This window comes from Gekko japonicus, unplaced genomic scaffold (assembly GCF_001447785.1).
Source record: "Gekko japonicus isolate JY-2015 unplaced genomic scaffold, Gekko_japonicus_V1.1 scaffold6653, whole genome shotgun sequence".
Lineage (NCBI taxonomy): Eukaryota > Metazoa > Chordata > Lepidosauria > Squamata > Gekkonidae > Gekko > Gekko japonicus.
Window position 1 is genome coordinate 6,625 of NW_015174454.1, and position 16,846 is coordinate 23,470.

Below are 16,846 nucleotides of genomic sequence, written 5' to 3' on the forward strand. Positions count from 1 at the left end.
GGACGACACTAGGTCCGTAGCCCGGCCGGAGGCCGCGTCATCGGCATGGACGTTGAAATCACCCAGGACCAGAAGCCTCGGGTGCTCCAACGCCCAGCCAGACACGGCCTCCAGCAGGGACGGCAGGCCACTGGCCAGTGCGTTAGGCGGTCGGTACACTAGCCAGATAGCCAAGTTCTCCTCGGTCTCCAGCACCAGGCCGGCACACTCCAAGCCCGCGATCTCCGGTGAGGGGAGGGCCCTGAAGGAGTAAGCCTCCCGAACGAACAACACCACTCCTCCCCCCCGCTCCTTAGTCCGTGATTGATGTACGACTGAGAACCCAGGCGGGGCAAGTTGGGAGAGAGCAATAGTCTCCCCATCCCGCACCCAGGTCTCAGTCATGCACGCCAGGTCCGCTTGTTGTTCCATGACGAAGTCCCGAAGGACTGTCGTCTTGTTGTTAATTGACCTGGCGTTGCAGTACACCAATGACAGAGAGGGGTTCATCATCCGAGCCCCACTGCCAACCTCCCTTGGGATGGGTCGTAGGCTGGAAGGGCACCAAGCCATTCCGTTTCTCAGGGCCCTTCCCTTGATATACTGCCTAGACCCACCGCTATACTTTCCCCTCCCCAAGAGCACCGGAATCCGCTGCGCCGGCATAGCGATAACAGCTGGTCAATACCGTAGCCACAGGTTCTAATATTGGCTACACTGGACAATTCCATCAACAGACGAATTTCAACAGCGCTAGATCGAACACATTCAATCAAATCAAATCAAATGGGTCCACTCTATCACCCTACTTACTCTACCCCTCTCTAATTCCCTGCAGTACAAAAATAACCCAAAGGTTCTCTAATGTACAGTACAACCCTGCTCTAACCCTACCAGGTCAATCCTCAGCCTCTCCTAAATTATTCTTCCAAAAATCGCTACTACCATATACAATATTCTGCCCATTCATAGAAGGGCAGTAAACTATATTAATTCCTATTACACTTCTTTCACAGAATGATCGTTAGCTTAGTACAATAACTTAATTTAATCACAATTCATTGCTAACAATTAAACACTAAACAGTATTAACGATTTAATTTATCTCTAAAACCTGGCAATAAAACACAATCACCTTCCTTCAGACTACTGGCACTAGAGTTCAGACATCCAATCACATTTCATACATCCATACAGCACAACAGGAACTACTATTGGACCCACTCCAATTTGACTTATTAACAATAGCTTCCCTCCTTGGCCTCAGATCTTATGGGCCCTAGACTTTCCAAGCGTTCCACGGACCAATACTCTGGGCAAGCCTCGTCCTTTCTCACAGGGCCACTCCACCGTTACAGAACAGTAGGGAGGGGGTTCCTTCGATCTTCGCCCTCTATCACAGGGCCACTCCACACCCCGTAGCAATAGGGAACTACTTCAGTCTTCGCCCTCTCTCACAGGGCTACCCCACCGGTCTTTGCCCTCTCTCACAGGGCCACTCCACCACTGCAATACCGTGGACCTGACTTCGTCCCCTGTTCTCCCAAGGGGCTCCAGGGAACGCTCTACCCTCGGCTGCGCCCGAAGCGGCGACGGCCCCCCGTCGACCATCAGTCGATCAAAGGGCCTCGGGGGAGGGAAGAAGCTATTCCAGAGGACTCCACCGGCAGCCCCGCCTCTCCTCCCCGCAGACTCAGCACCGCTGACGCCACCAGTCCCCTCGCCAGCCGCGCTCCGTTCCCTGCAGTCCCAGGTGTCTCTCCCCGTTGCATCAGGGCCGGAACCGCCCAGGAGCACCGCCGCCACCCGGCGCGTCCCCGATGGTCTCCTCCGGTTGCCTCGGGGCCGGGACCGCCCAGGAACACCACCGCCGCCCAGCACGCCTCCGGTGGTCTCCCTCCATGTCCGGGGCCGCCCAGGAACTCCGCCACCGCTCGGCGCACCCCGATGTTCAAGTCTCCGCAAGCCCCGGCTCCGACCACCGCCCCAGGGCACCGCCACCGCCGGCTGTGTCTCTGCACTAATCCACAGACCCGAGGACCCGTCGGGCGGGAACCGTGCCCCGCAAGCTGGCCCAGGGAGGCTCCACAGTCGTGCTGGTAAGGGAGGTTTACAACCTTTCCCCTTCCGAGGGCCCAGGAGGTTATTCAGGTTAGCGCTCAAATTAGCCTGCACAGGAATGCATTGGAATGCCAAAGCACTATTTCTCGGTGTTTCTCGGCTCATTCTATCATTTCCTCGCGGGCGTGCAAGCACAAACACCCCGTGGCGCCGCCATCTTTGTGGAAGTCCTTTGTTTGTTAGCTCAAATAGACGAGATATTCCAGCTTTCCTCCAGTCTATATGGGTGAGTTCCTTCATTTTGGGAGGAAACCATGTCTGATTGAGAAAGGAGGAAGCTTGAGATTGTGAGGGTAGTAGGGGGGTTTTGTATTTATCCCAAATTGTCAGTGCTGCTTGTAGGTATTGATTATGTTTACAGTCTCCTGGTCTGTCTGATGGAACCATCCAAAAGACACCTTGTAATGGTATTAGGGATGTGTAGATTTCTTCAATCCACTTCCAAGGGGGATCTATGTTGCTGTTAAGTCTGACCGAGTCAGCCAAAGAGGCCGCAGCATAGTATAACGATAAATCAGGTAGATCTAGGCCTCCTTTAGCTGCAGGAGACCTAAGTGTTGAAAAAAAAATCCTATGTTTTTTGTAGCTCCAAAAGAACTTGTTAAGCTCTGATTGCCATTTGGTCAGATCTTTTTGTGAGATGAGGATTGGCAGGGCTCTGAATAAGAATAAAAACTTAGCTAGTATGAAGCTAGTATGAAGCTTTTAAGTAGTCCAATTTTATCAGCCCAAGATGGTTTAAAGAGGTTCCATTGACGTAGGGAGTTCTTTGTTGATTTAAAGGCATTGTGAAAGTTGCATTGAAGTAAATCTTTTAGGTCAGGTGGTATTATCACGCCAAGGCATCTCCAATTATTTGATGTCCACTGAAATGGATAAGTAGAACGAAGCCTGCCTTTTGTGTCCTCGTTGATATTAATTGGTATGATTTTTGATTTTTGTAGGTTCACTTTCAGGCCAGTGACCAGATATAGCTTCTTAAACAGGTGTTGTAAATGAAATAATGACTTTTCTGGGTTGGAGAGAAAGATGATCATATCATCAGCATATAGACTCACCGAATGTTGTATTTTTCCCCAAAATACACCGAATGTTTTTCCCAAAAAGTGTTTATTGAAAATATGAATACTTTGTTGTTACAGTATCAATGAACAGAACATTAACATGGTTCCAAAAGGAAAAAGAAAAAGAGAGGGTACATTGTTTGGTCATTATTAAAGCCAATGTTCAAACATCAGATATAAAAAATAATAATAATTAACTTCATAAACTTTTCGAGCTTTAACCATTACAAACTCTATCTCTAACCATAACCTTATGCTATCTAGTAAAAGAAAAGAGAGCTAACATATTGATCTGCATTGCTATCCATACAACATTATTTGGTATTTAGCTGTAGATATGGTTTCCCAGTCGAATTTGTCAATTGTAATTTTGTCAAGAATAGGATTCCATTTATCTAGGGGGTTATAAAATTCTCATTCGTTCTGGTGTATGCTATTGTAAATCGAAAATTTTTCTAATAGAAAGAAGTCCCAAAGTTTGTGTATCCATTGAGTGATAGTGGGTATTTGTTTATCTTTCCATTTCCCAGTGATTACAACTTTAGCCGCTGTGCTCATAATATTGATTATTTGCTGAGATTTTAAAGGGTACTTTTCAGGGGGCCAAAGATTAAGTAGTATTATTTTTGGATCCAGGGGTACGTTATAACCAGTAAGTAATTTGATTTGCTTTATAACTTGCTTCCAAAAGTGTTGTATTTTAGTGCAAGTCCACCAGTTATGAATGTAGTTTGCTTTGGTGCCACATAGTTTCCAGCATGCTGAGGAAAATTGGGGATGTATATGAGCTAATTTCACTGGAGTTAAATGCCAGCGGTGCATTACTTTGATTGATGTTTCTTGTACAAGTAGGGAATTGGAAATAGCTTTTTGGGTTTTCCAAATGTCCGTCCATTGTTCTTTGGCTATTTCTTGGTTCATTTCTTTATGCCATGCAGTTTGATATGGAGTGAGTGTGGATGAGTATGAGTCCAGTAGCTGTTTGTAAATTAGTGCAATTAAACCTTTTTTCTTGTAGGGTTTTAGTAGTAGTAATTCAAAACTTGTGGGAGGTTCCATTATAGATTTTTTAAAGTTGGGTACATTAATTAAGTTTTGAAATGGTAGATATTCAAACCAGTTAATTTTTATATTGTGCTTCCTTTCTAGGTCCGGTCTAGGAGGCAATTTCCCGGCTTGAAGTACATCGATATTTCTCGTGAGGTTTGCTTCTCTCCAAGTTTGGTAAGTATTTTTTCCTTTGGCAGGTAAGAACCAGTTTTGGCCTATAAAGGTACTCAGTTTAGAGTTTATAGAAGAAATTCTCTGTTTAAAGTGATACCACAGTTTGATTGTAGTTTTTAAGTGGGGATTAGAAATTTTACTTAGAGTCTCTCTGCTGTTGCGTTTCCAGAGTAATTCTGGGATAAATGTCTTATTGATTAGGCTGTTTCATGTATTTCCATTCTGGTGTTGCATCATCATGATATAGACGCAGCATGGTTGCTAGGTTTGTGGCAGTGTAATACAACTGCAAGTCTGGAACTGCCAAAACTCCTTTCTTCCAGGATCTGCGTAGTGTGTCATGTTTAATACGTGGTGTTTTAAAATGCCATAGAAACTGATTGATCTCCTTTTGCCATTTCTTTAGTTGTTGATTATTAATATAAATTGGTAAGGTGCGAAATAAATATAGATATTTAGATAAAATATAGGATCTTAGTATGCAGATTTTGTCAGTCCAAGAGAAAAAAATGCTTGTTCCATATAGAAATCTGATTTTTTTATCTTGGTATGAAGATCTGAATAATTAACTTTTAAAAGGTTGTTAAGATTAAGCGGCATATGGATTCCTAAATAGGGCAGAGTTTTAGATGTCCATTGGATCTTGTAAAATTTTTGGATGTCTTGTTTGGTGGATTCTGCTAAGTTAATGGCATAAATTGTGGATTTAGTTTGATTAATTTTGAGCCCGGCTATATCTCCAAATTTTGTTAAATCTTGATCTACTTCACGTAGTGATCTTAGGGGATTAGAAACATAAATAATGATATCATCCGCGAATAAACTTGTTTTAAACACTGAATCTTTGACAGTAATTCCAGAAATAAAGTGATTGGCTCTTAATGCACATGCCAATGGTTCAATGGCTAAAATGAAGAGTAAGGGGGAAAGTGGGCACCCCTGACGGTTGCTGCGGTGTAACGTAAAAGTATTAGATTTCATACCATTAATTAATAAAGTTGCTTTTGGTGAAAGATATATAGCATGAATAAATTTCGGAAATATGGGTCCAAAATTCATATACTGCAATAGTGTCTCTAAATAACCAAGTTCTAATGAATCGAAGGCTTTTTCCATATCGATTGAAAGCAAAAGAGATTGTTGTTGGATACTTAATTTTGCTAAATGAATTATATTAAGCGTCTTCCGGATGTTATTTGATATGTCTCTTGAGGGTATAAATCCCAATTGATCCTGGTGGACACAGTTAGCTATGATATTTTTTAATCGGGCTGCTAAAATTGAAGTAAAAATTTTATAATCAGTGTTTAACAGGGAAATGAGGCGGTAGGCTTAAGGATCGGTGCTATCTTTTCCCTTTTTTGGAATAAGGATAACATTTGCCATACCCCATATTTCTGACATTTTACCTGAGCTTAAAATAGCATTAAAAGTGTCCTGGAGTGGTTTGGCGAGGATAACTGAAAATGTTTTATAATACTCAGCTGTAATCCCGTCTGGGCCTGGTGTTTTATTGGTTTTTAAGTGCTTAATAGCAGATTCTATTTCTTGTTGTGAGAGGCGGGACCGCCTTTCCCCGTACGTTCCCCCGAGAGCACTGAGATCCGAGTCGCAGGACCGTTTAGTTCTCCCTGGCCCTAGGGACGCCAAACTAACAACCACTAGAACTAGGGCGTTCTCCTTGGCTGCACCAACACTATGGAACCAGCTCCCTCATGAGATCCACGCTATCTGGGATCTCCGCCAGTTCCGTAGAGCGGTGAAGATGGAGCTATTCCGCCAAGCATTTAATAACCTAGATCAACCATGAGAGCACTTTATGGTTGCCGCCATGGGTATGTTGTACTGTGTGTAAATTGCGATTTTATCATACTGTTATAGACTGTTTTAAAGGCATTGTTTTATTGGTTTTAATGTTGTGAGCCACCCTGAGCCGCTTCGGCGGGAGGGCGGGATAAAAATCGAATCAATCAATAAATAAATATTTCAGTTTCAAGTGGCTCAATATGTTCTTGGTTTGGGGGGCATGGCGTCGCAGCGAAGCCTGATGGGCGCCTAACTTTGGAGCTCCCGCGTTTCCCCCCCTTATCAGTAGCGTACAGCCTTAAATCGCCTCTCAATTTATCACCTGGAATGGGGAAAAACACGCGTACCCGGCAGGCACCAGAACAGACTAAAACAAGGTCGGTGGATTCCTTCTTTTCCCCAAAAACCATCTCTCAATCTCCGGGCACGACAGCCCCGAATGAAGCCAAAATGGTGGACGAGCGAGAAGGCCCTCAAGGGGAAGGCATTCCGGTTACTAGAGAGGAATTTTTTGGAACTTTAGAAAACCTAGAAAAAAATATGGCAGCCTGCACAGTTGAACTTTTAAAACCTATTGTCTCACAAATTACAGAGCTGAAAGACGCTCGGGAAAAAGTTGCACAGACCGCAGAAGCGGCTATGGAGACTAGCGTCGATGTGCAGGTTGACACGCAGTTCCTTTTGCAAAGAGAGGAATGGGCCACCGACAAGATCTTATCTCTGGAGAACCAATTTCGAGCCCACAATGTGAAATTTCGTGGCTTTCCTGAGAATGCTGAGCAGAATATGGAACTGACGACATTTACTGCCTCTTGGCTTGCCTCAACATTGCAGCTAGAAGACAGGATAGCCCCGTTACTCGACTATGCCTATAGATTGGGCTCTCTAAGGCCCCAACAACAGTCTGCTTGGCCGAGAGATATCGTGGTGCGCTTTTCCCAACTCCACACCAAAACCTACATTATGAAACAGGCTCGTGCCAAAGGACACTTGCCTTTTAAAGAGCTACAAATTCAACTCCTGCAGGACCTCTCTCCGGAAACTCTTCATAGGAGGAAGGTTTTGAAACCCATTACATCGGCATTATCAGCTGCAAAGATCAAGTACCGATGGGTCTCCAACTGCAAATTACAAGTGATCCACAAAGATCATACCTTACATGCAGCAGATTTAGACTCTGGACTGACGCTTCTAAAAGTCCTTCACCTTGAAGCTCCAGACACCTCAACTCAAGATGACGACCTACCTGATTCACACCGGGCAGCACAGTGTTGGCAAAAAAAAAAAAGGAAAACTCAGATACAAGTAACCTTGTCACTCACTGAATGTACTTTCAATTGAGGAACTGCTATTACTTGTTTTTCTCTTCTATTCTAAGATATTATAGGCTGTACATGTCTAGCATTATTACTTATAAGCAAAAGGGGGGGAGGGAGTGTTACACTGTTTTAGCTCCCCTAATTTTGTTTTTTGTTTTTTTTCTGTATTCGGAAGTTAAAGCCCACAACTTTCTATTTTTGGGAAACGTTATTCCCCAACCTTTGATAACATTTATTCTCCCTTAGAATATAGGGAATCTAAATGTGTAGCAGGATTCCACGCTGGTTTGAATGTTTAATGTTGTTGTTCGCTGTTTTGTATTTTTTCTTACAGCACCCTCGGAAAGTGTTACATACAATAAGGGTAGAACTGTATTTCTTTATTAGGCAAGTTCTTAAGGTTCTTGTTTTACACCTATTATCTGAATGTCATATGATTAAGATGTGTTTAATAGTCTTATATTCAAATGCCGATTTAGCATCAAGATGGGAAAGGTCTAGGCGTCTTTTTCTCCACAAGGGATTCCTTGACTCATTTTTGTTCACAAATAGAGTATATTATTGGTTGACAAGTCATTGTTGCAAAAGATTTTATGTATGCACCACATATTAATATTACCTCTCTTAAATGTGGAGGAATTAATAATTGTATCAAACGGAAGAGGATTATGAATGCTTTATTGACTCAAAAATCGGACATAACGTTATTGCAAGAGACTCACGTTAGGAAGCAACACCATTCAATTTTTAATAGTCACAAGTTTTCACAACAATTTATGGCCGCCGGCACCTCAAAGTCTCGAGCCGTAGCCATTCTTTTAAGTAAAAATGTTAGATTTACAACAGAAAAAATCGAGAAAGACCCGAACAGGAGGTTTATTTTTGTAGCATGGACTTTGAATGGAGAACATGTGGTATTAGTTTCCATTTATTCTCCGAACTCAGGCCAACTTCAATTTTTAAAACAAACGTTAGTTAAATTAGCCATGTTCAGTTCTTACCCTTCCATAATCGGTGACCTTAATTATGTGGCAAACAATTATATAGATAGAACGTATTGTCCCTCCAAGCCTTTTAAACCGCACAAAACCCCAGCGGACTCTGATACGCATCTGGTGGAGCTTTTAAACCAATTTCAGCTTTGTGACCTTTGGCGGCTTAGACACGCCAGCGAAAGAAATTATACTCATTTTTCAGCCCAATACCAAGTGCACACAAGAATTGACTACATATTAGTAACAACCCATATTATAGATCGGTTCCCTTTAGCAGATATAGGTATGTGCCTCTGGTCTGATCATTCCCCAGTCTCGTGCTCGATGTTAGGTACTGAACAAGATACACAAAGTTACACTTGGAGGCTCGATATTTCGCTTTTATTGATCCCGCATATTGCTGAGACTATAAATAAAAGCATAACAGATTATTTTGAGCTCAATTCTTCTTGTGGCACTCCACAGCATCTTATTTGGGATGCCTTTAAGGCTGTCCTTAGGGGCACAATTATCTCACAAACCAGTGCCTATAAAAAAGAAAAGAAAAGAATACAATCAGAAATACTGGCCAGAATTGAAGAATTGGAGTTTAAATTTAAATCCCTGGGTGGGAAAAAGACCTACCAAAAATTATTGTTAGAGAGGAAAAAACTAGCATCTTTAGAGACTTCAGCCATCCAGAAACAATTAGTTTATACTAAGCAGAAATACTGGCAAGCGGGACGATGATCTCTACGTTTATTAGCATGGAAAGTCCGTCAAAAACGAGCAGCGAATATGTTGACAGCCCTTAAGGATAGATCAGGAAATATTAGACATTCTACGAAGGAAATTAAAGATATATTTTACAATTTTTATCGAAAACTATATTCATCCACAGGACCTAAGGCCAGTGAAATTAGGCAATTTTTATCCCAGCACCCACTACAGAATATCCTCACTGACGCCCACAAAAAGTGGTTAGATGAACCTTTTACCACTCAGGAAAACTTACATACCATCAAATCTCTTAAGAACAATAAATCGCCAGGTGCTGACGGCTTTACAGCTGAGTTTTATAAAAATTTCCACCCTCTTCTTTTAACTCACCTAACTCATACTTGTAATAACATCTTGCAATCGGGCCTAATGCCCTCCACATGGAATTTAGCTAAAATAATAGTTATTTTGAAAAAAGACAAAGACCCTTATGAAGCAAGTTCATATCGTCCCATTTCTCTTTTAAATGTGGACTACAAAATTTTTACTTCCACCCTGGCCACTAGACTCAATAAATTAATCTCTGAGTACATACATTATGATCAAACCGGATTTATCCCAGGTAGGGATATCACGGACAATGTTAGGAAAATTATAGATATCATTCATTTTTGTAGACTAAAGAATATTGATTCCTCCTTCATTATTTCCGTTGACATGGAAAAAGCATTCGATTCAGTTGAACCGGTATATCTGCAGCATATTTTACAAGACATGAATTTTGGCCCTATTTTTTCAAGAACAATAACTGCTTTATATTCGGACCCCCAGGCTTATATTCAAATTAATAACTCAGACACAACTGTTTTCCACTTAGCCAGAGGTACTCGGCAAGGATGCCCCTTGTCACCCCTTTTATTTGCCCTAGCCATAGAGCCCTTAGCCCAAGCCATTCGAGACCATTCTCAAATTCAAGGAATACAAATTGGTTCCCGACACATGAAAATCAGTCTTTTTGCCGATGATCTAGTTTTAACCCTTTCGAACCCTACACCCTCCCTTCACTACGAAGCTTATTGGCCCAATTTGGCACCATATGTGGCTTGAAAGCCAATTCCTCTAAAACGCAACTTTACCCAATACGTCTATCCTCTGAGATCCAAAAATACCTCAAGTCCACTTATGACTTTAGTTGGGTTACCAAGAATTGGTCATATCTGGGAATTCAGATACCTCTCAATTTAGATGATCTCTTAACAGTCAACTTCTCACCGTTAAAAAACCTTTTTAACACGGATTCTATAAGTAAAAACATAGCATTTTCCTCATGGATGGAAAGAATTCAAATAATTAAATCCTTCATTTTCCCATAATTTTTGTATCTTTTTCGTACCCTCCCCATCAAAATCCCCAAAATGTATTTTAAAACTTGGCAATCTGCCTTTTCTAAATTCATATGGAAGTCTTCCAGGCCAAGAGTCAGTATTAATATGCTAAAAAGACCAACTACACAAGGAGGTTTGGCCCTTCCCGACCTCACCTTATATCACGAAGCTAATTCCCTTTTGGGGTTTCTGAAGTTTTACAATTCAAACTTGACTTTGGACTGGAAACTAGTTGAACAACAATTTCTAGGTGAACTTTCAATCTCATCAGTGTTATGGGAGAAACCTAATCTTAGGAACACAGATACTCACGTTAATCCCTTTTTAGATAACCTATTATGTGTATGGGACAAGTGTCGAAATTTAATAGCCCCATCCCCCTCACCTTTAACGACATTTACATCTCAATCATGGTCCCCCCCAGCCAGACAGAAAGAATCCTTCTCATTATGGAAACAAAATGCATGTACACGCTTTGTAGACTTACTCCAAGGAAAGGAATTTGCACAAAAGGATTATTTAGAGTGTAAATTTAAACACCAGATTCCGTGGTTGGAATACATGCAATTAGCCTCACTCTTTCGAAACTGGAAATTGGGCAATAAATCCTTGAGAACAATCACCTCTTTCGAAAAGTTAATGAAACAAAAGACTTGCTATCGTAACACAATATCTATCATTTATAAATTGTTGATAGAATCCTACTCATCGCAACCTCTCAGCTACCAACGGAAATGGCAATTAGATATCTCCAGCACATTGACCCAGCAGGACTGGTCCAGGATATGGCTTTCCTCGACCTTAAATTCACCCTCCCTAAATATACGCCTTCAAAGCTATAAATTACTGATGCGCTGGTATACAACTCCAACTTTATTGCACAATATTATGCCAGCATACTCTCCACTATGCTGGAGGAAGTGTGGTGAATACGGTACTTTTATACACTGCTGGTGGTCATGCCCGATTGTAAATAACTTTTGGAAAACCGTCTTAAACCATATCACGGATATCACTGGATACACACTAGACTATGCACCTGAATTGGTCCTGCTGGGTCTTTGGAAAACTAAAAATATTCCGCAGATTTATAAGGAATTAATAGACATGTTATTGTTGGCAGCCAAAATGATAGTGGCAGCAAGTTGGAAAGACCCTTATCCTATTTCAACTGACAGATGGTACACTAAGATTTGGGAACTTTTGGCTATGGACAAGATCGCTGACTCCTTGCGCACGTCCGAAACATTGGGCCGGACGTCCAGTACTTTGATTAAATGGCTTCAGTTCACTGAATATATCATAGGTACCTCTCCTCAGCTATTGCCCAATAGACAAAACATTTATAGAGACATTATTACCTTTATATAACTTAGCTCAATATGTTTGCTGTGCCTGTTCGATTTGTATTTTATAATATCTTTTTTTATACTTCCAAGATGTTGCATAACCGTTCACTGTTTAATGGTTACCGTTCTGGAGTTGTGTTGAGATATTTGTTATGTTTTGAAATTTAATAAAATTTATTTAAAAAAATATGTTCTTGGTTTAATTGAGCGGTGGCTCAAGTGGTTGAGACGCTGAACTGCAGGCTGTAGAAGGTCAGTAGTTCAGCAGTTTGAGACCCGGATTGCTGCATGATGGAGTGAGCTCCCGTCTCTAGTTCCAGCTCCTGCCAACCTAGCAGTTCGAAAGCAAGAAATTGCAAGTAGATAAATAGGTACCACTTTGGTGGGAAGGTAACAGCGTTCTGTGCGCCTTGCCGGCCACATGACCACGGAAACATCTTCGGACAGCACTGGCTCTTTGGCTTTGAAACGGAGATGAGCACCGCAACCCTAGAGTCGGACTCGACTGGCTTTCGAGCAAGGGAAACTTTACCTTTACCTAATTACTTGTAATATAATTTTGAATATTATTTTGAGTGGGATTGGAGGAAGTGTATAATTCCTTATAAAAAATTTCCATTATTTGGATAATATCCTTGGTTGAGTGTTTAATATTGCCATTTTTCTCTTTGAGACTTGTTATATGTCTTTCTGTTAGTCTTTTTTTAATTCTCCAAGAAATGTATCGCAGATGGTTGGAGCTACTCTTAACATTATTTTTGCACCTGTTGAAGTCTGTTTGTTGTATCCATGATGTGTCTAATAATTTTAATTGTTTGCGCGCATTAAGTAGTCTGCGGTATACTTTGTTACTGCATGTTCTTTTGTGTAAGGTTTCTAATTTGTGAATGGTAGTAATTAATTCTTGACGTTGTTTTTCTCTTTCTCTTTTGCAGTAAGTCATTAAAGAGATGCATTTGCTGCGCAACAGTGCTTTGGAAGTTTCCCACATCAATTGAGCCGAAGTGTTATTTTCATTTTCCCTACTAAAAGATGTGTTAAGTTCCTGCATTAGTTGTTCTCGTAATTTTGTTTCACACAATAAAATTGTATTGAATTTCCAGTAAAAATGTCTCTGAGTCAGATTATTAGTTCTAATCGAACATTCCACTGGAGCATGGTCCAACCATGTCTGTACTCCTATGTCAGATGAAGATACTTGGTTTACCATATCATCAGATATAAATAGGTAGTCCAATCTAGAATACGATTTAAATTGTTTAGAATAATAAGTGTAGTCCCTGGCCAATTTGTGTTGTTTTCTCCATATATCATGCAGGTGGTGGTGCACCGTAAGTGTACTAAATTTGTTCAAGGTTTTGTTTGATTTATTTAGTTTTTGTGGTTTTTATTGTCCTTTGATGAAGATCTGTCTAAATTATCGTTCATCAACCAGTTAAAATCCCCTCCTAAAATAACTGTCCCAGTTTGAAAAAGCCGGAGTTTTTCAAGTGTTTCAGATAAAAAGTCAAATTGATGCGTGTTTGGTGCGTACAAGATTGCTAGTGTCATTGGTTTCTCATTGAGAGTTCCTTTAATAAAAACATAGCGACGCAGCAAATCTATTTTGGTTTCTGTGATTTGGAATTTAATTGCTTTAGCAATTAATATGGCCACCCCTCTAGCTTTAGAAGTTCCATATGACAGTACTTGGGTGGAATACCACGTAGAGGGTATAGCAATATGACTTCTTTTGATATATGTTTCTTGTAAAAAAACAATACTAAATTTACTCTTTTTAAAATCATTAACTATACATTTTGCTTTAATTTTGTTATTAATTCCTCTGCAATTAAGAGTGGTGATTTTTAATTCAGTCATTGGAATAGCGTGAATGAAAGATTGTAAGTGCATTAAACTCAATGTAATTGTCAATAATGAAAAGCCAAGGAATACAAATACTTAATTTACTAACTTGAGATCTGAGATGAGTTTTAAAAAGACACTTTTAAAACTTAAGATGCAGTACAGGGATATACCCTGAAATTCCCAAATTTAAAATGTAGGTAACTGGTAATATATGCTTACGATAACATTTTTTATATAACAGGTTATAGATAGCTCCCCATCTAGATCCAGTGCAATAGTTAGTGGAACCTTTGGAACACAGTCTGGAAACCCCTCCTTCCTCTCCCCCCTCCCTTCCCTTCATATCAACTTTATGATTAGAACTTTTAACATACATAACTTAGTGTTTAATTAACTCTTTAGAACATGCCTTAGAAATCCTTCCTTCATAACCCCCTCCCATCCCTCCCTCTCCCTCCCTTCCCTTAACAGAATATTGATTTAAGATGTAGACTTTAATTATCCCTTTCCCTATTTGGTCACAGCTCTCGCAGGTGTGATTGAATCTCACATTGAGCAACTTGTGCTCTTCTAGTGGAACTGCTGTGCAGAGTATCAAACTTATATATAAAAAAGATCAACCATATTGGAGGTTCTTCCAACCACCCCAGAACCAATCCCCCCCTTAATTACCTAGAGAGAGATAGTAATGAAATTCACCATAGTGTAATAAAAAAGATCTGCCTGTGTGAACTATTGTAATGTTCTTATTTATACTTAGAGGTCCATACGTTTTCTCACTGGAATCTGATTCCATTTGTGTGGAGTTCCTTGTTCATCACGTTTCCTTTTCTTTTGCTGCGATGGGTCCATGTCCATCTCTTGAGGGATTTGTATTCCGATTTCCTTCAGAAAAGCAAGTCCACATTCATAGTCATCTGCCTGAAAACTGGAGCCTTTGTAGCGAACTTGTAAGTAGCCTGTGGAAGCCCATCGATATTTAATTTGTGCATCTTGTAGCTTTTTTGTAATGTCTTTAAGATTCCTTCGGATCTGTAGCGCCTCCGGTGAGATGTCAGGAAAAGCATGTATATCTGTATCATTATACTTAAAGGAGCCTTTGCTTTTGGCCTCTTGCAGAACTCTGTGTTTGATAGATAAATCCATAAATTCCACAATAATGTCTCATGGACCCTTCCATTTATCGGTAGTTTTCGGCCCTAGCCTATATGCTCTAAGTAGCAGTGGTACCATGTCGTGTTCGAATGGAATGACTTTGGTGAGCCATGTTGCAAGGAATGTCGTTATTTCTTCCCTTCCTTCCGCAGATTCAGGAAATCCTCTGAATTTTAAGAAACGTTCTCTGGAGCGATATTCTAGGAGCAATATTCGCTCTCGTGCCCATGTTTTGTTAGCTTGCAATCGTTGAATATCTTCTTGGTTGGTGATTGCCATCTCAAGGGCTGTATCAGCCGTTTGTGTGGCATTTTGTGTCGCGATTGTAAGAGACTCTAGCTGGTCGGCTAGGGGTTTCAGGGTCTCATTAATGTTCTCTAAGATTTCGGTTTTAAATATTCTCAGAGATTCTATCAAGTCTGCTTTTGTAAGTTGTTGCGTATTTTCACCACCTCTTACTTCTCCGGTCGCCACTTTGTCTTCTTTCCTGTTCATTATCCTGGGGCCACCAGTCGCTGTTTGCAAATTAAAAAAGGAATTGAGCTGGGGTTTTTTTGTTTCTCCGTGTTTCTGCCGTTTTTCGGTGTTTCTTCCCATAGCTTGCACAGTGTCCCAATTGGTGAAAGTTGTTGTTTAAATGGGGTTTTCGGAGGTTTGTCTGGAGCGTAGTTAGAATGCGTCCACCATTTTCGGCCGATGCTCCGCCCCCCCCCCATATTTTGTTGATCATAATTCCTTGGGTTGAACATGAGTTCTGATGGCAGAAGCTAACACCTCAATTGCAAGGGCAAAGAGCAGTGGGGATAGTGGGCAACCCTGCTTGGTGCCTCTTTGTAGCTTGATGGGTCTGCTCGTGTCCTCGTTTGTAAGAATTCTGGCTGTGGAAGCTGAATACATAGAATGAATAGCTGTACGGACGTTTGAGCCAAAGTTCATGACTTTAGGAAGGTGTTGTAGGTATTTAATTTCCACACTATCGAAGGCTTTTTCTAGGTCTACTGAAAGGAGTAGTGAGTCCTCTGGTTGGATTTTGCTATAAGAAATAGGGGAATTTCACATTACCCGGTTTCTCCCGGTTTCAAGCCGGGAGTCTTCTGTTTTGAGTTGAACTGGTACAGGGCTGCCATTTCACACATGGCTTGCCCCTACCAGAATTCAGCCGATTCAGAAGCAGTTTGGCATTTCACACACGCACCACTTTGTTTTCCCGCCATTTTCTTCTTGTGCAGGCGATCGTTTTTCTTTTTTGAACGTTTAATTTATAGCGATATATCGATATATCGCTATACTAGAACTCCAAACGACCGCAATAGCGATCCCATTGGAATGCCTTGACTCCACTGGGATACATGTGATGGAACATCTGCCCCCTGGGAACAATTACCCTATTGGACTGCAGGCTTCATGCGGGACATCAGGGCATCAGTGATTGGTGACAGCAATGTAGCTAACCCTTCCATGCCCAGAGACAAGACAGAAGAAGGTGAAGGGGTTGTCAGTTTCCCACCTGGAGACAACCACCCCATTGGACAGCAGGCTTTGATGGGAAATCAGGGCATCAGTGATTGGTGAGACAGATGTTGCTACCCCAGCCTGATGTGCACCCATCCAGGATAAGAGGCGATTGGCTGGCACAGAGCTGGACCAGGTATAAAGGACAGGGAGGCAAACCCCTCACCTTTGTGGGTTGAGGTTGGTGATTGGCAGGCTGGTTTTGGTTGAGTCGTTTGGTGTGACTGTGTGAGAGGCTACTGATCATCATGGTCTCCATAACTACCTTGCTGCAAAAGATCCTGGAGGTGTTGCAGATAATGATCAGCAGCACAGTAGCTTTGAATGAGGTGCTTACACACTACCTTCATCTGTCTAGGAGGAGGGGGGAAGAGGAGAACAGACCTGCAT

The 16,846-nt window shown here is 41.4% G+C and overlaps 1 long non-coding RNA gene across 1 annotated transcript in view; it reads left to right on the forward strand.

Moving 5' to 3' along the window:
• Positions 1–13,037, forward strand: part of LOC107121487 — a 17,887-nt gene extending 4,850 nt beyond the window's left edge. Inside the window, exons 2-3 of the long non-coding RNA XR_001482868.1 lie at positions 4,314–4,388; positions 12,877–13,037. This is a non-coding gene — a long non-coding RNA (uncharacterized LOC107121487). The remainder of the gene's footprint in view (positions 1–4,313; positions 4,389–12,876) is intronic.
• The last annotated feature ends 3,809 nt before the right edge of the window (positions 13,038–16,846 follow it).